This window comes from Parus major, chromosome 12 (assembly GCF_001522545.3).
Source record: "Parus major isolate Abel chromosome 12, Parus_major1.1, whole genome shotgun sequence".
Classification (NCBI taxonomy): Eukaryota; Metazoa; Chordata; class Aves; order Passeriformes; family Paridae; genus Parus; species Parus major.
This window is the reverse complement of record NC_031781.1, coordinates 16,531,606-16,557,753: the sequence shown is the minus strand read 5'-3', so window position 1 is coordinate 16,557,753 and position 26,148 is coordinate 16,531,606. Positions and strand designations below refer to the sequence as shown.

The window sequence follows — 26,148 nt, the reverse complement described above, 5'->3', positions numbered from 1 at the left end:
AAAAAAAAAAAAGCAACCCTCTGGTCTTTATTGTTTCCTTTGCAAGGGTCCTCACTCGAATGTCTGCGCTGTAATAGGGAGGTTTTTCTTATGTGGAAATTGAATCGTCTCTTCATTGATATTAATAGCACACTAGAGATGTTAGCCATGATGCAGAGTACCAGAGCTGTGGAGTAGGAAACCTGATATTGCAGGGGGAAAAAATGACAGTCCTATTGCTCCTCAGTGTGGGAGACATCCCTCCCCGAGCGCGGAGTTTGCATAATGGCATCCTGCCTCAACTATTTACTTATAGGTATTTTAATCTCAGGCTCTTTCTTTTAGTACAGGCGTAATTACTGCCGCTCGCTCCCGCACTTATTAACTGCGCAGCTCGGTTTCTGATTCCGTCTGGACAAATTAGTTTTAAAAATGACTTTGGAGAGAATCCGTGCGGTGTGCCTGCACAATGTACACAGTGTATACGTAATGTGTGCTGGGTTGGGAGAGCGTCGGGGTCCGACAGGAGGGAATTGGCATCAAAAATTAAAGAAAAGACGACAAAGGGCACGTCTTGGAGGCTGAGGGTTGAAGCACAGACAGCGCTTGGAGAAATGTGGAAAATGTGCGGCGAGGCCAGAAGTAGTAGTTTTGGTTCCCAATTAACTATTTCCTTCGTTTGAGTAACTCCTCTCAAACAGAAGAGTGTGCTGTTCCACCACATGTTGGAAAGTGTGAGAATCTGAATAAAATTTCATCAACCTTATTAAAATATGTAGGGACTTTGGTCTTCTTGGGTACGAATCAGCCTACAGACTCAGAGGCATTTATTAACAATAAGACTGCTGAGGTTTTTTTAATAACAAAATTACAAATACCGTGTCTAATTGTAAGTGTATTACTTTTATGCACCAGTTTAAAAAAAAAAAAAAAAAAAAAAAAACTTTTTATGAGGAAAAGTACCTCAGTCAAAGCACCTCGTGTGATTAGTGCTATTGTATTCTTAAATTTTGATTGATAGAGATAATAGTTTTCACTTAAAAATACAGACAGGTACTTTAACTTTCCATGACAATAGCTATTTGCATTTCTTTTATCTTTTTGTTTAACATTTGTGGGGGTTGGGACGGATTTGATTATTAACTCTTATTGCACACCGAGGTAAATGCTAAAACAAAGCTTTTGTTAAAGCTTCAAAAGGTAAAGCAGCAAATATTGTTTTTAGGCTTCAATATTTAAAGGCTGTTAAAGGATACCTCGAAAATATTTTCACATGACCACGACCAGGAGTGTCACTCGCCTGGCAGGTAAGGGACGGGCCGGGGGAGGCTGGGCCGGGGAAGTGCCCCGGAGCAGCGCCGGGGTCACGGCTCGGCGGGGGCCGTGTGTGCCCGGGTGTGTGTCCCGGTATGTGCCCGGGTGTGTGTCCCGGTGTGTGCCCGGGTGTTGTGTGCCCGTGTGCTGTGTTCCCGTGTGTGCGGAAAGCGGCGCCGGGGGCAGCAGCACCGGCCTTGCCCGAGGCCCCGCGGTGTGCCCCGGCCGGGCCGGCCCCGCAGCCGCCGCTGGGCACGGGCACCGCCGCCGGCTGCCACCCGCACACGGCCGGCTCCGGCAGGGAGAGTCGCAGCGCAGGCATAAAATGGTTAAAGCTGGCACTGAGGCACGGGGAGTTATTTTAAGAAACGGGGGAGATCTGGCGATACGAGCCAGGCGGCGGCGTTTGATGGCTGGCTCTGGCTCCAGGGGATGGTGGCCCCTGGCTCGGGGCGGTGGGGTCTGGCCGAGGGCGATGGGATCTGGCTCGGGGATGGCCTCTCCTCACCTGACAGGCTGGCTGGCTCCGGGAGCGAGTTCCCTTCACCCGGGATGGATTCGGTGAGGGCCAGCGCTGTCACACAGGAGAGGCAAACACGCGATCCATCAGTCAGAGATGCAGGACTGAGCGATCGCGGTGCAGATCCTGTGTTGGAAGCGAGCTGTTCCCAACTTGCCTGCGAACTGCACCCGTGTGTTCCCTGTAAGAGCTGTTAAAAAGCGGGGGCGGAACGGATCGTGATTAGTTTTGTAGATTTGGCTTACGCCGAGTTATTCTTTTCCAAGGTTACGGTGGACTTGAAAGGTAATATTATTTTGAAAGAGCGAATGTGCTGTGCATAGCGTTGTCCTCGTGCTGCTATTTATTTTTATTTTATTTTATTTCTGTTTGGAATAAATAATAAGCACCAGCCAGAGATTCTGAACAGCCTGCTAATGACTGAAAAGGAAAATACAGTGTGATTTGCTCCCTCCATCCACTGAGAAGCAGCAAGGTAGTGAGCATTGATATCCCTGTGTTTTGGCCTGTACCAAATCCATTTCCCCCTCTTCAAAGAGAGGTGGAAGAGGTGCACTTAGTCTCTCACAGTTTCACTGTTCACCTGCATTTCACTTTCTGAGGAGGTGGTAATGAGTCCTGGTATAGAAAAATCTCCTGTGCCATGCCTCCTGAAATAATATATGCTGCACAGTAAAAAGTGGCTACCTTGACAATGGTCAGAAAAAATATTTCTCTCAGATTATCTGAAGTATTTAGTTTAATATATTTTTTTTTCAGGGTTGCTAGATAGCTCTTTAAAAATAAAACAGGTACAACAAAACAGAAGAGACAGCTACTGACCGTCCTCGAAACAGTTCTGCACATGGTTGTGTTAGTGCAAGTAACCCAGCTGAGAGTGCTGGGTGAGGAAAGTAACCTGTGTGCAGGACTGGCCCATGAGTCTGCTTGGTGTACCAGATGTTTTCTCCACAATCAGTGTACATCCTGTGTTTTCAGAACCAGCAAAATACAAAAAAAAAAAAAAAGCCCACAACATTTTTGTTCTTCTCTTACAAATAATGCAGTTGATAAAATCACGGACTGCGTCTTTTCCTGCATAGGACGAGAAAATAATGATTATGAGAGCAGTAGGACATATTTCATATTTCAGCCTGTGTGCAGTTGGATGTGACTCAGAGTTCTGAGGGAAAAGAACAGCTGTATTAGGTGGTTATGGTTCACTTTATTTAGAAGAAATTACTGCACAGAAGTGCTTATTTTGGTGATCAGGTTTCGGTATTTTAAAACTTTCAGGAAGCTTTTTAGTAAATATTTTAATCAGACATATTAAATACATTTCAGCTGGTCTTATAAAAGAAAATAAATAAAAATCTAATTTCAAAACCAATTTTTTCTTGTGCTATCAGGTGTGTGTGTCTGTTTTATCTTTTTTTTTTTTTTTTTTAAGCATGCTTTCTAGGTAGTGAAGGGGAGACACCTTTGCTGCTTTAGGTTTCCTGTAATAAATTGGAGGCTTCTGAGGGCTGGGACACTGACAAAAAAAAATGTACATGCGTAATTCTAAGCAGAGGAGCAGCTCAACTGGTGTTCTACTTTCCTGTGTAAAATTACTCAGAGCCAGTTTGTGTGGGATCAAGGTCCTGGTTAATCTATTTTTGGCTATACCCAAGGCTGTTCTCATTTAGATATTAGTAAAAATGTTAGAGTTTTAAGTAGACTTTCATTCTGCAGTGGTCTCTGTTTCTGAGTATTCTCTGTATTATTGGTTAAATTTGACTTTCCAATGATCCCTTGGCGGTAGGGCTCCATCCTGCAGCCTCCTAGAAAGACCTCTCTGCCCCAGAGGAGGTGATCACTAAATCAAATAAATGTTGTGGGATCAGAAGAGCTACAAGGTCCAGCCCAACAGCAGGTGTAATGGCAAAGCTTCTGATCTTTGCCTGGTCCCTTGGTACTGGGTGAATAGGTAGGACCTGGTCTAGGACAAGGGTGGGGCTTTCTGTTGGAAGAGGATATGGTGCTAGCTCAGGGCATGAACTTGTTGAGATTATTGCTGTCTTTCCAAAATCCTGCCCAAAACACTGTTTTTAAAAGTATCTTTATATCCGAAGGATTTCAAACTCTGTTGCAATTACCTATCTGGCAGTGGGTAAACTGAGGCACGTAGTGATCAAACCTGACATTTGCAGGACTATCTGGTAAAATCAGTTCAAGGCACAGAGTTTTGCATGGACTCTCCCTCTTGTATGGAATCAGTTGAGCCTTGGAGGTGGCATTGAGGGTGCTTTGAGACCTTCTCTCTGCTTGTCAGGGAGCAGGACCACTGCCGCTTGCTTGCAAAGTGGATTCCTGTTTGTGGCTTGGTTTTCTATTTTAATCATCTCCTTGGGGGGAAAATATGAGTGTGGTGAAATGTCTTGCTTTGGTAGGATGGGATTTTTTCTTTGTTTGCTCCACACACACTCACAGTGTTGATGGTACTTTGTGTTTATCTTAAAGACAGCATGATGGAAGGAATGTGTGTTGCCTACATCAATTCTCTCACCCGTATAAACAGTTTCAGGAGGAAAATCTGTATTTGTGTTTCTACGTTTTGAGATACTCAACTTTTAGACTATTAATGAGAAATTTTCACAGGTGGGAACAGCTGTTTCTGCTGCTCATTTTAACTTTAATGGTACATTACCCATATTTTTGAAAGCCAGGTAACATATAACAGGAATTTGATAACCAGAAATTAAAGCAGTCTGGATTTCAGTCAGGGAGTCATTTGTGAGGAGAGCCGAGTCCTCAGCCCTCTGTAGACCCTGCTGGTCTCCCACCAGCTGATTTTTGGGCCAGATTTCCTTGGAGTGTGTTTGGTTCATGCAAGATAAATGTGTTTAGAAAATGATACCTGCCTTTTTCAGCACTGCCCAAAGAGATGCTGAATGCACATTTTATGCAAACATGTAATTTTCAGCAGCTTCCTTAAAAAGTACATTTTAAGATGGTTCATTTGCTATCATGAAGACTCAGGGTAGAAATGAAGTCTGCTTGCCAAAATACTGCCAAAATAAGGATCTGACTGCCAAATACCCAGAAAATTTATAAAACAGATAAATACGAAAAGAGGTTTTAAGTGTCAAACCCAAGATAACCCCTGCAGCAAAGCAGGATAAAAGCCTTTATTGTTGCTAATCTAAGAGCACATCACATGTCGGAGGTCATGTATTTTACATAAAAGATGTATTGTTTTACATTCTCTCAGGAAGGTGAGCCCTGACCTACTATGATGGAGTAGTGTTATGTCCTTTAGAGTGCAGAATCAGGAATGTCTTATATGTGTACGTCAGCAAGGCACACAGGGCTTCCTATACAAAAAAACATAAAAATTTTGGCCCCTTATGTTCTGGTACTACATTACAAGAACTGTGAAGAGCTTCTCACTCAAAACATAAAAAATAAAAATGAAATAAAGTGCCAGTAAGCAACAGATAAAACTAATATTCATTCCATATCAAGGTAACCTTTTTTCTCCTAGCTAAAAATAATCAGGTTTCAATGGTAAAGAAGTAATGCCTCATTCTCATTGTGAAAACATTTTTCCTTCCAAAATAAATGGTGAATGAGTTCACATTCTTTTGAAAGAACTTAGTGAAGATTCTGATTTTTTTCCCAGAGGTTGGTATTTTACTGCTTCAGTAAAAAGGTTCACCTAGTGATGTAAATAGCACAACTTACCATTTGGTGAGTTTCACAAACACCCCCAAAACTCCACATCACTGTGTGAATTTTATGAAATGGAGTTTCACGTAGCTCTGTCTTACACATCCACATGTCACTGACTTTCCGTTTTGTATGAAGTCATCTGTGTCACCAAATTATCGCATATTTCTTTCTGTCTATATTACATATTACTCTGTACCCCTGCGGCAGAAGATCAACATTTCAGTGAAATTATGTTATAATTTTACTCTGTTAAGGTATTTGGTCAATTGATGTGGAATTAATTCTGAATGCTGTTAGTGGTTTGAGTTAGTAACTTGATCTAAATTAATAAACAAATGTTTTTCTTTTCTCTTGTACCATATGTTGATCCCAATTACATGAACAGAAAGTGGCAGATTGTCATGTTTCTTAAAAGATTACATACTCTTTTGCATAAGAGAGAGTACACAAGATGCAGTAATATACAGGGTAAAAAAAACCTACACGTGCTGTTTTCTCCCTCCTACTTTTTATAAAGATACACTTTAATTATTCCTCCTTTTAATACCCACTGCTCTCACCACCTTGACGTGCTTGGCGTGCTCTTGGTAATGCTTAATGAGAAGATATCCCAAGACAGTAAACAACTTTCTGAATTAGGAAGATGTAGCTAGTTCTAAAATCTCATCTAGGACTGTATCTCTATGGAAAAGGATGAGAAAAAAGAAAGGATCTAGAAGATAAAATAGCAGTGGTTACAAATGGTCTTAAAATGCCTTAAGTAAGGAGAACCCATGCAGACAATAGTCAGATTTCTGAAACAAAGAACTGAACTCATTTATTATTCAAACTGAAAATAGATTGATAGACATCAAGATTAAGAAAGTTTATGTTACAGAACAAAGATGTCTCATCTCCATGGGGTTTTTTGCTTCTCTTTTTCTCCTCCCAAAGACCAAGTTGTTTGTGCTGAACTGAAGAACCTCACACTAGCTGGTACTGATAAGCAGCAGTCCTGTGACTTGATTGTTTTTATTAACTCTCTCTGAAAGTCATTCACCATTAAACACGGTTAGATTCATTTGTTGCTTTATTTATGTTTGTACTCGCAAATGTGGTGCCAATGAAAATGCTTTGGGTGTTGCTGCTGACACTGACCCAGAGTCATGTGTGTTGCCTCCTTTCTCTGCAGGGTAAGAAGAGTGACCTTTTTGGGCTGCTGTAACTGAAGATTGCTTTACAGGAGCAACTGAAGCAGGTAAATACAAATATACTGTTTTTCACACCATTGTTGAACTGTGTCTGAACAAAGGATCTGATCCTGCAGACCCCAGGAACGTACCTTAGCTGAACAAGTAAAGGCTTTTCTGGCAACATAGATGAAGTTTGCAGCATTGGGCTTGGAACTTTTGGAGTAAATGCTGTGCCTTGAAACCAATAGTTTAGGTGTCCAGTTGCATTTGAGGAGCAAGGCCAAAAAGATGCACTTTTTGGCTTTCAGCCATGTTCTGAGAAGGCTGTTTGGTACTGGGCAGAGCCTGTGTGGGAATGGGAAGACCCTGCTCTGGCTGGTCTTGTGTCAGGTCCGTGGCTGCTGGGCTGGAGATGCAGTGGCACAGCCTGTGGCAAGGTCCCCTTACTGAGGCAAATCCCTGGGGAGTGCTCCAGTCAGTTTCAGTGCTACTTCATCCCAGGCTGAGACACTCCTGGATTTCCAGCAGCATGTCGAGCAGAGCAGGAGAGCAAAATTTAGCTCTTAATTTGATTGCTTATTATCACTGCAAAAGTTAAAACACATGCTTTTTAGTCTTTTGGAGCACAGCAAAAAGGAAAAAATATCACTCTCTGCAAAATGATTTTTATTTAAAGCAGCGTGAAAGTCCTTTGCTTCTAAATTAACTCCTTGCCTCTCTTCTGGTCCAAAGTTTCAAGTTGGGAAGGAATATTAACATCACAAAAGTGGTGATTCACAAAATTAACTTGCAGAAGAGAAGAGTAACACAGATCAATGTTTGGTACTGAAGGGTGTCATCTGACTGAGGTTCATATGGCTGCTTTATAATCACCTTCTTTCAGAAATTAATAGTCGGTTAAGCACCATAGCAACAAGCAACACTGATGTAAGTGCTGAGCAGTGGCTGCTGTTCACTGTGATGTCAGTGCTCGTTAGTGCTGTTCTCTTGACCTTGTTTGAATATAAAATGGTGATTTCATTTTAAACTTAGAATTTTACAGAATGACTAAATGCATTGGAGTGAATTAGAGCTATTTTTATTTTTAATTTTATTAAAATGTACTTGAAGGGAGAAAAAATGTCCCTGTTCTCTTCTGTTTTAAATTAAAATAGATCTGAGGACGATCTGGGATTTTTTTTTTTTTCAGTTCTTTGTTGCCAAAAATATCTATTTGGTTAGGATGAAATTCATGAAGTTCAAGTGAATATTGCAATCCTTGGCCATGCCAATGGTGTATGTCAGCTATATGATATATCCCTCTCTTCAAGATTTGCATCTTACTGGTTTGGGATTTTTTTTATGGTGGAGCCCATGAAGTATTAGATGAATTTCAGCTACTGGAGAAGAAGCAGATCCTGCAGTTTAAGGAGATAGCGCTTCCTTGCTCTGCAGTGTTGTTCCTCCTTTGAGTTTTTGTGAGGAAGGCAAGAATTTGAAGTTGCAGGTGCATCAGAGGGCCTCATAATTTGTAGGCCTCTTGTCCCAAGTCCATGTGTGGCTGTGTCCTATGTGACAGGAAAATCCAGAATTTTGGTAAGTGTTAAATGCAGGACACTAGCTTTAGACTCTCTGAAGCTTGTAGGCTGTGTCTCCAAAAGCAGATCTATTTTGTACTGCTTCCATCAGTACACCACTCAGGGACACATCCCCTCTGTCACTCATCCTTCAGCAGAAAGCAGTTTGGGTGATTCACTGGAAAAGACCATTAGATTTTTCAGTCTGATCTCCTGTGTATCATAAGTTATTGATTCTCAGCCCTGAGCAGAGCTGGTGAGCAGAGTTCAGCCGAACTGTGTTTCCTAGAAGCTGATCCAGGCTCAGGGGGAAGACAGAGAGGACTGGAGAAGCAGGGGGCAGCTGTGGTGTGTGCAGGTGGATCTGTGTTCAAGGATTTGTTATCAAACTGCTCAACAAAATTTAAAACTTAATGAAAAACAAGCTGTTCAACGTGTCCTTCAATGTCAAGATTGTTTCTCAAAGAAGTTTTGGCTCTGTCCTGCTTCTACTGCAGTGAGGGGTGCAGTTTTCAACAAAAAACTATTTATTGCAGGATTGGTCTGTAGTCTTGCAACATATTTCATAAAATAAAGCCATAATGAATGATATGTGGTCCAAGAAACTGGATGTCAAATTTAAACTGGGTGAGAATTGAAACCGCTGAGATAATAAACCATGAGAATAGGAGATAGTAATGGAAATAGTGATAGAGTCCTAATTAGAGTAGTGCCACTGAAACAGGGAAGGTTAAGGGTTTGGTTGATTGAGTTTGAGCTCAATTGCTTGATAGCTTAATTTCAGGTGAAATCCCATCTCCTGAGTTAGTGGTTAAGCTGCTCAGAGCAGTTTCAGAGCAGGACTCTGCTCCTTGAGGAGCAGCCGCGTGGCCCCGGGCGTCCCAGCCCTGCGCGCGAGCCTGGCCTCGGGCATGTGGGGTGGGAGGCAGCTCAGAGCTGGCAAAATAGATTTTTATTCTGCATGTTTTGTTTGCTTTGTTTTTTTTCTTTCTTTTTTTTTTTTTTTTTCTGTGAGCTCCAAGGAGCTCTGAACAGAAGCACAAATAACAGATACAGCAAGGGGCTTTGATGGTTAAACCTTCAGAATTAAGATGTTTACGTTCTCCTTTATTTAGCACTGTTAGGCATAATGCCTAATTATATGCCAGTTTTTCCTCAAAGTAAGAATTTGAAATGTTTGATTTGGAGAGAAGGGAGGGGAAATGTATTTTTACAGAATTATGGACAATAATGTTAGTTTTCCAGGAGCAGTCATTTGTTTAAATGTAGTAAAAGCATTTTCAATAATCAAACAGCATTCAGTGAGCATTCAGTAAATCTGGGATAGCTTGCATGCTGAAAAAGTACAAAACATGCTACTAAAATTGTACATTATTGATAACAAAAGGCATGTGTAGACTTTTAAGATAGCAAAGATAGAATCCTTTAGAAAATCTTTAACGGCCAAAAAAATCAACACAAAGGATTTAGCAAAGTTGCACTTAGTTTAGAATTTCAAATCTTAATGCTTGTCAGAGTTAAATGCTGATTAAATATTGATAATAAACCAGCAGCTGCCTGCTGAAACTCAGGGCTGAATGAGATGATCAACAGATAAATCTCTGGGTTTCTGCTTTAACTTTCTTATATAGGTGTATTTTTCTCTTCTCTTCCCTTCAAGCTAGGAGAAAGGTCAGAAAGACTTTTTCTCCTAAGCTCAATACAAAAAATGGGTTGTGTAGTTGTCTATGTGAAAAACAAAGTGGACAAAAAAATTACTTTTTTCCAACTTTGTTTCATCAGGAAGAGAAATAGTTCTCAAACCAGGCTGTCAAGTCGCTGTACCAAGTCTTTGCTGGCCATTGCAGGCAAAAGTCAAAACCCTGAAATAAACTCTTTCAGACACATTTCTGCCTATGAAAGGCTCAGCAGTGTGTGCAGTTTTTCCCCAGCACTCTTCCTTGCTGGTGACTTCCAGAAGATGTGCTGGTGATGTCCTTAGTCCTGTTTTTTGTACTGGCCTGGGTGGTAGGAGTGTTTGCACATCAGGCAGTGGGAAGTTGCAAGGATGATGCTTTCCTTAGTGAATTTGGCACCTTGGCTCTTCCTGCTTTTGGCCTAAAGGTCTTAAAGCAAAGTAGGGAGCAGAAACAGCTCCTGTCCCTAGAACATGTGGTGTTCAGCTACTTCTGAATATATCCTGAATATGGACTGGGGTGCAGTCACAAGGAAGGCTGTGACAGAGCAGACAGCCTGGTTTTTGGACATTTTCTCCAGTATTTTCTCTGCAGTGCGCCCAAATGGTACAGAGCTGTACTGGAAGCATTTTGCATGAGCACTTGTATCAACCTCAGCAGGAAACAGGGACTGGGGAGACTGATCCCATTGATCCCTGCTTCTCCTTGCTGCTGGGGTGGTAGTCCTGTAGCTGGAGTGATCAGTGTCCCTCAGGCTTCATCTAAGACTGGATTTATTTACTTTTGGATTATTGGGAGAAGTTGTAATGTCTCAGTTGTTAAGAACTTTGAGTTACTGGAAGATCCTAAGGTCTCACCTTTTCTTAAGGCTCAAAGGTAAAGTGTGGTGCAAAGTGCAAAGTGTTTCTGTATTCATTAGTAATAGAAATTATAACATTAGCTGCGTGTTTTGGGGTAAACCCTGAAAAGTCTGTGTGGGGGTCATTGGAAACACAAAGTGTTTGAAGACCATACCTATTTTATTGAAGGTTCAGTCCAGACATGTGTGAAGCTGTGACTTTTCTGAAGCAATTGGGTCAAAAAGATGTAGAAAATAGATTAAGACATTTTGGGATAATTTAAGAAGTATCTGAGCAAATCTCATTAACATGGCCCAGTAGCTTGTTGTATTGAAGACTTCAAAGATCTGTCAGAGGAGTTCTTTCTGTACTATTGTCTACCAGCATTAGCAATCTTGAGAGAACATGTTTCTTTTGTTTTCTTTTGGCCCATTTAGCTTTTCTTCTTTTTCTTCTTCTTAATATTCTTCTTCTTCTTCTTAATATCTTACAAATCTTCAAGTGGGTTGATAGAAAAATATGTTTCTTTGCTTTAAGATAGTAGCAGGTTTTGATCCTCTTATCTGATGCTTTTGGACCAAATCTTTCTGGTCTTCATGAAGACTGCTAAACAGAGCAAGATTTGGCCAGGATTTTGCATAATCCTACAGTGTTTCTCCTGTTAGTACCATCACCCATTCTGAATCCCTGAAGAACATGGAGCACAAGGCTGAGAGGTTCATGCACACCTCCAGATCAGCCTCATCTGCACCCACAGATCAACCAGGTGCATGTATTGAAATGAATGTATTTAAAATGGCCCAACATGGAAAGGTTGTGACTGCAAATTGAGCAGCCAAAAAGGATGGATGCACTGATGTTTGCCAGTACAGGTGCAACAAGGAAACAGCTCAGAATACACCATGTGATGTAGACTGTGCAATTGCTGGTCTGGTTCTTCAAAACCAAGCTGGATAATATTTTAGGATGTGTGCTGTGTTTTATCACAGCTTGGTTGAGGAAGGAATTGGGGATGGCAAAGGCAGGAACAGCATTGGTCTGTTACTCTAGAACCAGGGCATAACCTCCAATTCAGATAACCTGAACTCATGCTTGGTCTCAATCACAGAATGTGATGGAAGTGCCCAGTTTCAAGGTTTCCTTCTGGAGGAGGCAGTGAACTCTGAATTCAGAGCTGTGCTAACAATTTTTATAAGTAATGCTGCTGGGCTGATGGTTACAGTGGTGTTTTTCACTTGCTTGTAACAGGCTTGGTGGACTTCCAGACACACCAGTGCTGTCTGCTGGGGTCTCATGGCCAGGCCTGTCTCTCAGCACATGGGCAAGAGCCACTTGCAGGCTTGGAACCAGCCTTTGGAGCACTCACATCGCAGACAGTGCACATTCCCGTGCTATAAAATCTAGAGCTGTGAGAAAATGACTCCAGAAATAGATTCTTATTGCATATTTTATTTGGTCATCTGTAAGGTCACCGCCTGTTGCCTGCCCCCGCACCAGAAGTATATCTTCCATGATCTTTAGGTTATTGTTGTTCAGCGATGGCAGCCGTGTTTTACAAGTGTTACAAGACCAGTGATGTCAGTGGGCATTATGGGAGGCCACTCTTTTTATCTGGCAGCTCATCCTAGAGGCAGGGCAATAAAAAAAGAAAAAGAAAAAAATAAAAGTTATTTTTTGGCCCTGACTGCCTGCCCGTATTTCTCACTGCAACATATGAAAGTGTTTTTCACTCAGATAATGGCAGGAACTTCAGACATCACCTCTGAGATGTTTACTTGTTCACTGTTTCTCCCAGTGCAATCTGTGAATTTTAATTTGTGGCTCTCCCACCTCTGCTGGCTCTATACTTCTCCGTGTGTTTTGCGTAATATTGTTTAATTGCTCAAACGGTAATTTCTGACTCTGAGCTCACTGTTTATTTATTTAGTAGGGTAGCACAAACATTTGGACGTTTGTAACTAAGACTCTGACGTCATTTCCATTGCAAACCATTAATATCCAAGTTTATAATAATGGCTTTTCAAAATAGATTTTTGTTGAAATATGATGATCTTTTGCTTGTTTCGTTTTTTTTTTTTAAAGGGCAAAATTGTTACCCCCTCCCCCATTTAAATAAAAAAAGATAAATTTGCATCTTTTGAATAATAGGTCTACTTCGTTCTTCCGTCATGCCCTTTTTGTTAGTTTTGATAGCCCCTGTATTTATCTTTATTAGTTGTAATACAAGTGTTTCATCTAATTCTCTGACTTATTAAGGGTTAGTGGATCCCAGCATTGAAAGGAAATGTCTGTGGAAGGGCACAGCATTTCCTGCTCCTGGGGCACTTCCACCAATGGATCAGGGCCACAGAGTTGTGACATTAGTAATTGTCTGTAAAGATTTTAGAAATAGAAAGTGCTGCACTTAAAAGCCAACGACAGCATAAATCAGTAATATGGGCAATGAGAACATTTCCTTTTTTTGGGGGGTGGGGGACTTTTTAACCCCTTTTTTGTGGTTTGTGTTTGTTTTATTGCTGTCATCCTTCTCTATTTAAATTTTATTCCAGTAATTGGGAAAGGGAATTTTATTGAGAAAATTTTGCTTCTAAAGATTTAGTGAATGCAAATTGAACATTATTAAAATCGTTGTTATTGAAAAGGAACAGAAGAATTATCTCTGAAAAAGTGCAAATTCATTTGCATCTTTGTTCCTCTTTATGATCTAATATCCAGGAAGAAAAATGTGATTTTATTGTTTGTTTCCTTTTTTAAAGAAAGGAAAGATGATTGCTTTTGGTGCTACTAGCTTAGAGAGCCCAAAGCTTTGAGCTCAGTTTTGGAGAACGTTAAAATAAGCCCACAGGAGGTCTTGTAAAAGTTGTAAGAAATAGTAAGCATGTCTGCTGAGTCAATTATATGAGACAAATTGCCAGGGAAGGCTGCAAGGTTCCAAACTTGCTATTTACTCTCTGCTATCTTTAAACCAATTAATTTCTGCCTTTGATTTCACAGCAGATAAATACATGTTTCGGGAGAAAAAAAAATACTAATTAAAGAAAGTATTAGTTAAAATTGAAAGAATTACCTGGATTTTTGTACATGTAATTAAAAGGAGAGTCTGGCCTGTTCTTCTTTGGCATGGTGAATATCTCAGAGAATACAGTTTAAAAATGAAGATTGGCTTTTTAAGTTTCTCCTCAATGAGACTCAAGTGCACAAGGCAATTTTTTTTTAAAGACAATTTAAATTTTACTAAGAAAGTTACTATTTTTTTAGAAATTACACATCTTGAATCTCTGAGACCATTTGTGATTCTTTCCAGTTTCTTAACCCTGCAATAAGTTTCAGAAAATTGCGAGAAGAAAAGTGCAAATCCAATATGTGCATGGTATAAATCCCATGTGTATAGTGTGTGAATGCTAAATCTCCCCAAAATTATGTCCTGTGTTGATGATCTGCAGGTCAGGTGGAGCGGTGTTGCTCCATAAGCTGCCATGGTTAACTCACTTTGAAACACATCCCAGTCAGCCACTGGATTTTCTAGATACTCCATAAGGTGAAAAAGTCCAGTGAAGTCCTTTTCCTCCTTTCCCAGCTCAGTTAGGGTGGAAAGCTCAGAGAGGAGCTGGGGAAATAGTTTGGTTTATTAGGCCTGGCTGTGTTTGAAGCTGGTGCTGAAGGTCTGCAGTGATTCCCGGGTGGGCAGGGCTGTGCTGTGGTGCTGTGCTACATCCCCTGCATCCCAGTGTCACTTGTACTCATCTCATGAGGAACCTGTCTTTGAAGCTGCCCTGCCAGAAGCTGCCTCTTAGCAGGAGAGCAGGATTGTACAGGTGTGTGATGAGGTACCAGGTATCTGCAGCTGGTCCTGCAGGATCTCCAGGTGGCTGGGGCTGTAGCTGTCCCAAGTCTCCTGCTCCCCTGCTGCTGCCATGCCTGGGGCAGCACACAGCTGGCCAGCTGTGAAGTCCCCCAAGAACATGTGGGACCGTGCCCACCTGCAGAGAGGATGGCTCCCAGAAGGAGGATGGAGTTTGGGGTGGGAAGCACAGCAGCAGGTGGGCTGCTGGTGCTGTGGGAACCTGTGATGTGTAAGAGAATACATCAGTGGGACAGCAAGTTCTTTCCCCAGGAGGAGGGAAGGGAAAGTGTCCCAACAAGCTTGGTGGACATTTGAGGAGACCTCTTTAAAAACAGCTGTAAAGAGACTTGTCCTCTGACATTGACATCCTGTCTGGTCACCGCCCATGAAGAGTGATCTGTGGCATCATCTGGGCAAGACCTTAGTGTATCTCTGCAGGAGAACTAGAGTTTATCTCAGTTTTATATTGGGTTTCCCTCAGCGTGTAGCTGGATGCATTAACAGTGACATGATCCCAGTGTGACCTGGACTTTAATGGGTTTGAACTTGGAACTGTTCAAACATTAAGAAAAAGCCCTCTCTCCCTGCATGTATTCAGCAGCTGCTTTTTATATGCAGAACCCAGAGCTGCAAAGGTTCTCCGGTGGTGCATTTTCAACTTTCAGATGAAAAAGACTAAATAACTGCCAAAAAAACTGGGCTATTTCTCTCCTGATGCAGATGTGTGACTGCCAGGACATGCACACATCAAAAGGACAACGTGCCTCTGAGCAGTTAAAAACCTACTGCTTTGTTTTGTTTTGCTTGGGGCAAACAAAATGTCAAGCCCCTCAGTCTTGGGAGAGGGTTTTCACTGTAAATGTGTCCTTTGCATGGAGATTTGGGGTTTGTTTCCTACCCCTGCAGCTGACTCACTCCATGGCATGGTGGCTGTTTGTTCTGCACTAAGCTTTCTTGGGATTTTTTTTTTGACTTTGCATGCTGCCAGCTGTGCATGATGTACCATCCAGAATATGCTCTTTATCCTATGTCAGACCTTAACTGTGGCAACAAGGCGGTGATTTGATTTTCCTGTCTGCAACGAGAGCCAGATTTGCCCCTTGCCCTCCAGAGGGACATTGCAGGTTAGGTTATCTGGCTGCTGTGTGCTCAGACAGCTCAGAAAGGTACAAATTGTTCCTTTTTAAAAAGAAAACAACAAACCCAAAGCAAAAGAGAAAAAATTCCCAAAATCCCAACAACAAACCAAACAAACCCAGCAAGGCCTATTTTTTTTCAGTTTTGGAAAGGTGTCCCATTCCTCTCCTGCTCAGCCACACACCTAAAGCGGTTTCTTTACCAAGTTTCCGCTTGAAAGGAATTCCATTTACAAAGTTATCAGGTACCTGTAAACAGATGGGCATAAGGAAAGGCCTCATCCCAGCCTGGGCTCGTGTTTCACATGGAGCTGTGCAGTAATGATGGAGAAGTTAGTCACCTGCCAGCAGAGTCATTCCCATGGAATGATGATAGAGTGACCCGGAGTAAAGATGTCTCTTTGGAGAGCTGTTGACAGATTTACTGACCACCAGGTCAGACTACATTGCCCTTTCTTTTTGGTATTATGAATTACTATGCATTGGGTTTACTTATTAAATTGTTAGCAAGTTGTGTTGTAGCGTGTCCCTGTGGTGTCACCAAAGTCACCCTGCCTCACCCCTTCTCCCTCCTCCCCTGCTCTGTTCCAGGAAATCCATCTCCTGATCTTCCACAGTGTCAAAACAATGTTGTGTTTCCTACATAACACTTCTCTTTAACCAGGGATGTAAATCCTTGGTTTACAGACCCTTGGTTCAGTTTTTTCTTTAAAACATTAATGAGCTTTTTAGGTTTTTTTGGGGAAAAAAAATTGCCATTGATGATGACATGGTATAAAAATGTAGCAGCTAAAGCATATGTTCTGTTGGTTTGCCTTGTCTTATAGGAACATCATTTTTGCACATCACTATTAACAATGCAAACACCCTGAAATGCTAATAGCACTAGTAAGCTTTTAATTCCATGGAATTTATTGCTTGCTGTATTTCCATGAATTTATAACGCTTTGATTCTTAAGAGCCCCATTTAATCAGTTTTGCCTGGCACAGAACATAATAAACAACTTGCTGGTGCTAAAGTGCCACATGGGGGAGGCTGCTAACAAGAAAGTTAAATGCTTCTGCCACTAGCAGTTTCTTCGCTGTATTTTTCATGAGCTGTTACTACCAGTAATGTACTTTGCTGGCTTTAGAGCAGTGGTTAAACACAGTGACAAACCAAACAGTGCTCCAGCGCTGTAAACACCCAAAGCAATGCCATTTTTGTTCAGAGCTATGGTTTAAACCAGACTTGAGACTCAGTGGCATTTTATGGTGATCAGGGATTTTTTTATTTTTTTTTTCTAAAGGTCTCACTTTTCTTGATAATATGGGGCTTTTAGGAATAACCAGTAAGTGATATTGATCAAGAAAAACAGTGTGGGGGGAGAGGGAGAGAAAAAAGAATTGAAATACCTTAAAAAACATTCTGGTTTGTTTATGCTGTTTGACCATCGAAGTACAAAAAGACTGTCTTAGTAGAAAAATACCAGATTATCAAGTGCTTTAAAGCAGAAAATGTCATTTGAGTCTCAAAACTGCACCAACTTTGTATAATTACCCTTTTAATTATCCCCAGTGGCCCATGAAATTTGTAAAATAGAGCATTGAGAGTTTGATTTACTTACATGTTGCACTTTAGTGTTATGCTCTTAATGAATATTGTTTAGTACTAATGTCAAGCAGAGATTGCTGAGTGCTATAGAGAGGTGCATGCTGCAGAGCTGGGTATTCAGCAGGGAATTGTTGAAACTCCACCTTAAATGGAGAGTATCTATGTATCTAAAACAATATGCTATAATTTTTATTGCCTGAATGGAAACTATATTGATTTTATCTTCTGCATGCGAAGTAGTTTACTATATTTTCTTTATTTAACCTAGCCAGAGAATGAACCATTTTTAGGGTAATTATTTGCTTTTGTGTCAGCATCTTCCTTGTTATGGAGAATAGTTACATCCTTCCTCTAAAGGACCAGAACCTGGAAGCGAGCTCTTTAATTTGCCCTTAGGACCTAACTGGTTTAGCCTCTGGTAATGGAAATAACAGCAATCAATATTTGATGTGGGGTTTCTGTGGGGTATCCAAATATCATTTATTGCCAAGAAATTGCTGGAATAAGCTTGTGGGAAATATAATCCACAGTGTGGCCTGAAAACCCAGCTAAATTAAACAGGCATCTTCAAAGGTGAATGGAAACATCAGTGAACAGTAAAAGTAGAAAGAAAGAAAGAAAGCAAGCAAGCAAGCATAATCTGAAGGGTTAGATAATAAGATGTAATAGCTGGTGACCTCTGAATTATTGGTACAAATCTGAGTGAGGTGGAGACTCAGAGGAAAGTGTTTGCACTTGAAAATGGTCATAAAATGCTTTCAGGTGATGGCCTGATCCTCAGGATCTATCTGCTGACAAGTTGGGGTGATTGGACATGTGTGTGAAGGGTCTTGGAAGGATGGGCTGCCTTCCTCTTTCCTCACTTTGTTCTTTCCCCTTTTGAATTTAGCAAGTTTTAAGAGCACTGTCAAGTGCTGCTATGGGAGGCTGGACCACTGGTACAGCTACCTTGGCATCTCTAAGAAAGTGCATGACCAGATAGCTCCAGAGAAAATGGAAGATCTGAGGTTTTACTTTGCCTTCACAAATTTTGTTTGTGTTTTCCTGCATTTATTTCTGTGACTGTGACAGTGTTGGTACTCATCTATCTGTGAGCTGGTTTCATTATTCTGCTGAACTCACAAGATTGCAGCACGGCTTCACATTTCACAGATCAGTTTTTACTGAGTAAAAACTCAGCTCTTCATTTGTTTTTCCAATTCGTGAATATTCCTGTACATTTGTCATTTATGTTGTTGATACAAAAAGACTAGTTTGAGGAGAGAAGCAGCAGAAAACAAACAGTTTTGCAACTTTCACATAGTTCAGAGAAAATCTGAGGTTAAATCCAGCCTTTAACTGAACAACAGAAGTCTGTTTAGACCTCAAGGACCAATATTTTAGAATATTTTTTCTTAAAGTAAGAGTGAAGTGTTTGGTGTACAGCTGAAATTTGGGAAAGTAAGTTCATGTTAATTGTTTATGGATGCAAATTCCAGGGAACTGATTTCTGGGGTTCTGAAATTTGAATTTATTTATATTTGCAAATATCTTGTTTAAAAGCAACTGAAGGGAAGAACCTATGAAGGGGCTAATTAAGCATTTCTCTACAACACTGAGCACAATGGGGCTCCTTTTTTGTTTGTCCTGAGGCCCCACAATAATAAACAAAATAACTGCTAATAATTGGGAGCCTTGGTTTGAAGGCATGCTGACTGCAGGACACAGGCAGTGTCAGTTTTCAGTGAGTGCATCAAGGCTGACCTTGAACTCGTGTGTGCTGATAAGAGCAGTGCAATAACCCGGTCATACCCAGAGCCGGTCGTATGCTCGGCCCTGCTGGCTGGCTTTGATGGGGTTTCTTTTATCCTTGTCTTGTGCCCTTCTTTGGGCAAAGGTTGGATGCCCCAGGTTCTCCTGCTGCAGAGAATCACCTTGGCAGCAGCTGAGATCACCCAGGTGCTCCTTGTGGCAGGAAAGCCATGTCCAGTTTGGCAAGGGAGCATGAGAAGATAAATTTGCGTAAGAGAAGTGGTTCTTTTGGCTCTTTGATTCTGTGTGCTATGTTTGCTGTCTCCTCTACCACTGTGCATGGGTGCATCACTTCTTTCTGCTTGTACAGCTTTTTAAATGTGTGTGGTATCACATCACACTCTGGCCTTAATATACCAGGAGATGGTAGAAGACAGTGTGTTTGTCTGGTTTTTTGCTATTGAAAGGGTTGGAAGTTTGCCTGCAAGCCAAATTGCATGGCAGGAGATTACAAAACGTTTAGTTTCCAAATCTGATTTTCTCCCTTGTGAATTTTTCTTGCTTGCTCAAAGGCAAGATTCATCTTGACCAGCCCAGACTGAGGTGGAGCTCATAACCACGCTGGAAAGTGTCCTGTGGCTTGGAAGAGCAGCTGGTTGGAAGGAGAATCGTTTTTCAGGAGCAGTCAGGGCACTTTCAGTTCTCACCCCATCTCTCTTCATACTCACAAGCGTTGGTGGGACGTGTGGTGACAGCATGGACTCGTCACTGGGTGTTTAATGAAGGTAATAATTAGTCATGATGCTTCCCCACCACAACAGACAGTTGCAAGCTGCCGTTGCAAATCTTGCATCCAAGAGATCTGGATTTCATTTCGTGTCGAGGCATCAAAATTCGGGCAAGAGCTTATGGCACTTTCAGAGCCACTGAGCTGCTCTTGTAGTGGCTCTAAAAAATAAATTAAAAATCTAAGGAAAAGTAGAAAAAGGCTAAACCCCATTATATTAACTCAGTGTTGTGCTTCTGCAATAATCTGGCATCGCAGGTATGGGCTGAAATGTAAACTCTCACCTTAGAAGTAATGAAGGATAAGAGACATTTCTGAAAGGCCATTTTACTGCAGTCTAAACTTGGAAGCATGAAGTGGAAGGTTAAGAAGAACACAACTCTCTGAACTTCATGGTTAGACTCACATTTGGCCACGCAGCTGAGGAGGGGCAAGGGAGCCAAGCCAAAACCATCACAGAGAGCCCAGATCACTGTAGGCATTCTTGTTTTCAAAGTTGGTAGGAAATGGTTTTCTTAGAAAAAAATGGAATTGATGTTCTTTTTTTTCTTATGTTAGGAGCCAGTTTTCTGATCTTCAGTTCATATTATGAACTTGTACTGGCCTCAAATTTTGGGTCTCCATTTCACTATTTTTCATGAGCTGTAGTTTGTACATTTGTTGGCAAATCGTATGTTTTTGCAGTCCTGCACGCCTCTTGCTTTTAAGTAAAGAAGGGAATAAGGAAGAAAACTGTGTTATGTTGAAATACTCTTTAGATCCCTTTCCATATGCTTTTGCATATTCTTGACCGATCTTCCTTTGGTTTAGGGGTTTGTAGCATTTTTCTCACACTTTGTACAATCATTAACAGGGCAACAGGAGTGTAGGGAGAACATACTCCAGCGTGTATCACCTAATTTCCCTTCTGAAGTGGAAGTTGTCCAATTTGCCATGTGCTGTGATTTGCCATCGTTAGGACTGGTTTTTGACTCCTTGTAGGGTGGGTTAATCTCTCCTGGGAATCCTACAGTGAGTCACACTGCATTGTATATGCCACAGATAGGTAGGTGCCACCTTTAAAAGTGCCAGTAAGATTCTGAGGCACCTTTTCCAGCCAAGAGCAAGAGGTGCATGAGATAAAAGAACCATTTGCCCCTGCAAGAATTGTGCATTCACATGATTAGTGAGGCGTGGTATTAAATTATTTGAGCTTTGTGCATAAATATATACTGAGAGAAGCTTTGTAACTGGGGACTTTGGCTATAGTTTTCTTTTTCATGGGCCAAATGCTCTGCTGCAGATAGGGCTAAGAGTATTTTGGTGGAGCAGCTGAAGAGCTGGTCTTCCTTGCGTGCGTGTTACACTGTCCCACACCCAAAGAAATGCCTCCTCATGTTTTATGGGTGGACTTTGCAGCTTGATTGGAAATAGAAACACAGTAAACAGCAACTGCGTCTCAGAAATATCCCCAGCAACACAAACTGTCACTATTTCAGCTTCTCTCCAAGGCTGCTTCTTAGGGGGCTGATCTGCAGCTATATAAAAGCATGGTAACATAAGCTGCAGCACCAGCCCTGGAAAATCTTGTAGTACAGCTAACAAATATCTGCAAAACCTTGTTTGTATGTATGTGCGCTTACGTTTAAGATGCAAACTTGTATCTGAGTGTGCTCGGCTCCCCGCAGTATATAGCTGCAAAGCTATTTTGAACATCTTGGAAAAAGATGGGTTTGTAGTCTGATTTTCTTTTTTTACTGTGTTTTTCTCCCCCTGATGATGTTTATTAACATCCTCCCTGATGTCCAGCTACAAGGGATGGGCGCATAAAAGTTTACATGAAAATACATTTCTCTGTAAGTGCTCTCTCCCTGCAATTCTTTTACAGCTTTAACCAAAACCAGTTTCATCCTGTTTCATCCTTTACCCCTCAGAGCTGATAGAGAGGAGGGATATTTCACTTTCATCTACAATTCACCTTGTCCTTTCCATTTCTCACTTTGGTTTGCTTGTTGATTTGAAGTAGCGGGTGTGACCAGCCATCAAAGAGCCCTGTTGGGAGCCCACTGCCAGGGAGTGCACCCTGGCTCACCCTGGGGATAGCGGGAGGCACAGCCCTGACTCCTGCTTTTCATTCCAGCTTTTTCCATTTGAGCACCCCAGCACATCTGAAAGTCTCCTTGCTGACCACTAGTGACTCGAAACACTGAAACAGGAGCTTGGAGTCAAGGCCAATGATTATCTTTTCTGCTTCAGAACCTGTAGCCAGGCTCTCCGGACGCGGTTCAGCGCATTCGGGGACGTGCTGGACATGAAGGATTTGCCTGTGTGATAAAAGAGCTGCCGGTGCCTCGGGCAGCTGGCACCTCTTTGGGCCAGTTGTGTTCTGCTCAGCAGAGAGTACAAAGAGGGCAGATGGGAATATGGAGGGAATCGTGTTAGACCAAGGCAGGGAAGATGGAAGGGCTGAGCTCTGAGGCTGACTCTGTCCCTGGGGCCAAGAGATGAGTGTGTGGGAGAACAGTGCGTCTCCATCTTCTTGCTCCCACCCCTTTTCCATAAGGATTTTATGATTCTCTGCGAGTCTGGAGACATACCTGCCAGCCAGCCACCTTGCAAGGCCTTTGTTGGGAACAGGACTTTGGTCAGGAGTTACGTTCTTGTCCAACTTACTTTAAAGTTCAAGCAAACAAGGTGCTGTACTAATTATTTCAAAGCAGTTTTGGAGGCAATTGGTGCTAATTGGTTTCTTTTACTGCACAGCCACTGCCTGACCTTCCTTTATTTTTTTCTCCTTTAGCTCTGTCCCCTGCCAGAGCTGGAGTATGTAGGGTAGACCTGCACATCCTTAACCAAGGCAGTGAAAATTTATGGACACTGAGGTTTCAGGATCAATAGATGGGTTTGGGGCAAAGTCCTCGTTCTTTATAGCAGATTCTGCTGGTTGGGTTGGGTTGGGTTGGGTTGGGTTGGGTTTGGTTTGGTTTGGTTTGGTTTGGTTTGACAGGGAATATCTTGATCACCATTTCTAAGGATCTTTGCCCTGCCTCTAAAAACAAATGTACCAAACACAACAATAAAAACAGGCCCTACCCAGTATTATTTGTCTGGTTCCTTGCTTTGATGGAGTTTTCCCCTTTGCAATACAAACAGTGTCTTAGAATGTCTTAGATTCAATATGAAATGTTTTCAAAAATCACTTTGATACCATGTCCTCTGGTAGTCAAACTCCATCAAAAACCAGTTTGAAAGTAACTATGTGTAAATAGAGCTGAAAGAGTCTTTCTTATCTCATTTATTTAATCCTAGTAATGTCTGTAGACTGGAGCTCCAGCAGGTTCTTGGGTAGTTTGGGAAGAAAAATGTGGGAGTTGTGCTAAGCCTGAGAAAGAATTGCAGCCAGTAAAGCCAACAGCCACGTTTAACCTCTGGTACATCATCGTAAGATACATTTTAAGAGTGATAATGATTATTTCTGGTACCCAAAGCAGGGAATGTGTACTGTCAGCTGTTGTGGAAACTAATCAAAAGACAGTTCTTTTCCTAACCAGTGTAAAAGGAAATATTTTTTCTGCTTAATTTCTACTTAAAAGGGAAATTATTTTGAAGAACTGTATTTTTTTTTTGTATCTTTACATTTTATTTTCCTTCACCCACCTTTCCTAGAGTCTTCTGTGTAGCCATATCCAGTAAAATAACGGCAGCTGCAAAGCTAAGAGTAAGGCCAGAAATAGGTTCCAAGTGCATATTTACAGCTACCCTTTTCAAAGCATCCTGTTTTCTTCAACACTGAGTCTGTTCCTCATGAATCAGACCTTTTGGAGATAGAGAGACCTCTCTTAGGTGTCTGGGTTTGAGGAGGTTTTTTGTGTTTGTGAGCATGCATGCATGTCTCTACACAACTGGCCATCAGAGTTTTGTGATTCTTCTTAATATTTTGTCTTTCCTGATTATTTTGTACTCCTCCTCTCCAGTGATTTCTTTCTCAAAGGCTTCTGTTGTGAGCCATTAATGTCAATGGGCTCAGCCACTGCTATCGTGTGGTGCAGAGGAGTGGGAAGAGGGTATGACTTTGCAGAAACATAGGGTTACCTCCAGCCACAGAAATCAGGCTGTAAAAATGATGAATATCTCTCTTCTGTCATCCATAGATCTGACAGTTTTGTATAACTTATGAATTAAACATCTGGGGGGGTGTAGATATATTTTTTTTTCCATTTAACAGTCACCAAAACCGAGGCAGATAAGCCGTTGAATAATTTCCAGTAACGTTAGAGCAAGTTTTGGGAGCAGATCACTTTGGGATTGTCTCTCTTAACAGAAATGGCAGAATTGTCATTAGAGTTAGTGAGATCAAGGTGGCACCTGGTTCTGTGTCTTAACCATGAGACTTTAACCTGCAGCTCCATGCAGAACAGACAGGACCTTTACTGCAGACCCCGACAAAGTAAACAGCATGACACTTAATTTATCTGCCCCGGAAACATGAAGGGCTCAGTCGACCTGATGGGATCTGTGGTTCCAGGGAGTCTAGGTATTTAAAACGTGATGCTCAGCCTGCTAAGCCATCCCCTGCAGCTTTCCTTAGTGCATAAGATATGAAAAAATCTCCTGTCCTGCAAAACAGATATTAAATTGGATACTCTTTCACCCTGCCACGATAAGAAACACGGCAGAGAGAGGCAGGAAAATGGAATGCTGCTTAGGAAGAAAATATATTTGAATCTAACATAAAAATTGGTGAGATAGGAGGATTTTCAGAGCTAGTAGCAATCCCCTCCCCAATGAGTTGCTGAAAATTCAACTCTCCCTGTAGTTTTTGCACTGGATTGTGAATAAAAATGGTTGTGATTGATGAAGCGTTTGGTGTCTCACTGTAAGTTGGTCAAGAGGGACTTCTAAATCACCCAAATGAAATATTGCATTATCATGAACGGTAACATGTAACTGTTAAGTATGCCATTGCTTATCATAAGCTCAGGCTCCTCTGGAGCTCTGCTGGGAGAGAAATCTTTCTGAGCATTGGAGCAGAGAGTCTCCACACAGCCTGGCAGTGCACAGGCCCCTTCCCTTCCCTTCCCTTCCCTTCCCTTCCCTTCCCTTCCCTTCCCTTCCCTTCCCTTCCCGTACCGCACCGCACCGCACCGCACCGCACCGCACCGCACCGCACCGCACCGCACCGCACCGCACCTTCCCTTCCCGCACCTTCCCTTCCCTTCCCTTCCCGCACCTTCCCTTCCCGCACCTTCCCTTCCCTTCATTTTGGGGTTTGAAAGGAGAAAAAGGCAATGTGCCAAATGGACCTATTTGGTTTGAGAAGTCTTGGCAGTGAATACCTCCCTCCTGTGTGGGGCTCATTGCACAGTTGTGTTGCATACAGGGTTTTTTTTTTGCATAAAGCTTTTTTTACCAGTGCTCTGCATGGGATGATAGGTGAGAAGACAAAGTTGATGTTTCAAGGGAAACCAGGAAAATAGCATTAGGAAAAAAAAAGTAATTTCTACTTTCTTTACTGACACAAGGAAGTGGCTGATGTTGTTTCTATTAAAAAGAAAAACTAGAGTAGAGACCCACACCTCCCATTGAAAAGCCCTGTATTCACAGCATGACTAAAAGCCAATCCAGTTGGACTGAAGTTCTCTATGTCCAGAACTTTCCACGAAGGCCTTGGCAGCTCTTTCTTTTAGGATTTCTTTAGGATTAGTGAAATAGATGTTGCTTGGCTGAGTGAGAACACAAAACACCAGTTAGTCAAAGAGCTTTAGGATTTTCTATGTTTTAGGGCTAAAATGTGGAAATGGGGAGAGAGGGCACACTGAAGTCCAGGATTTTGCTTTTCATATATGTGCACATCCTGAGCTCAGATTGGCCAAGCTACAGGTCTCCAAAAATGCTCAGAAATGAACAAAACTCTGTAGATCACTATACTGGCCAAAAAATATAAGTAACCCTCAGTATGAGATAGGTGACATGCTCAGGCAGTCATGGTTCATTTCTCTGGCTTTCTTGTCCCTGTCTGCTTGTTTTCCTGCTTCCGAGCTGGCCATGTCTCTTCTCTATTCAAATCAGGTGGCTTCCTGTACCCCTGCCTGTCCCTGTGCTGGGGGGCAGAGAGGAAGAGGATGAGGCAGTAGGTGGGGAATGGTGCCTGCCTCCCACTGAAGTCTTTTACCTGCCTGTTTTCATGTCTGTGCTTCAGCACATGGGAGCTTGGTGACTTCTCAGAGAAGTGGTGATCGGAGTTGCTCACCATGGTAGATTGGTGATGTTCCTTGTTTTCAGAATACCCTCAGGAGTTTTGGATTCTTCTCTTTTTTTTTTTTTTTTT

General features: G+C 41.9%; 1 protein-coding gene across 10 annotated transcripts in view; it reads left to right on the top strand.

Annotated features, from left to right (window-relative positions):
- FOXP1 (forkhead box P1) overlaps positions 1–26,148 on the top strand; it is a 373,214-nt gene that overhangs the window by 149,614 nt on the left and 197,452 nt on the right. For all 10 annotated transcript variants that reach the window (XM_033517465.1, XM_015640593.3, XM_015640594.3 and 7 more), the window contains one exon: positions 6,678–6,743. The gene's annotated coding sequence lies outside the window, so the exon portion shown is untranslated. The remainder of the gene's footprint in view (positions 1–6,677; positions 6,744–26,148) is intronic.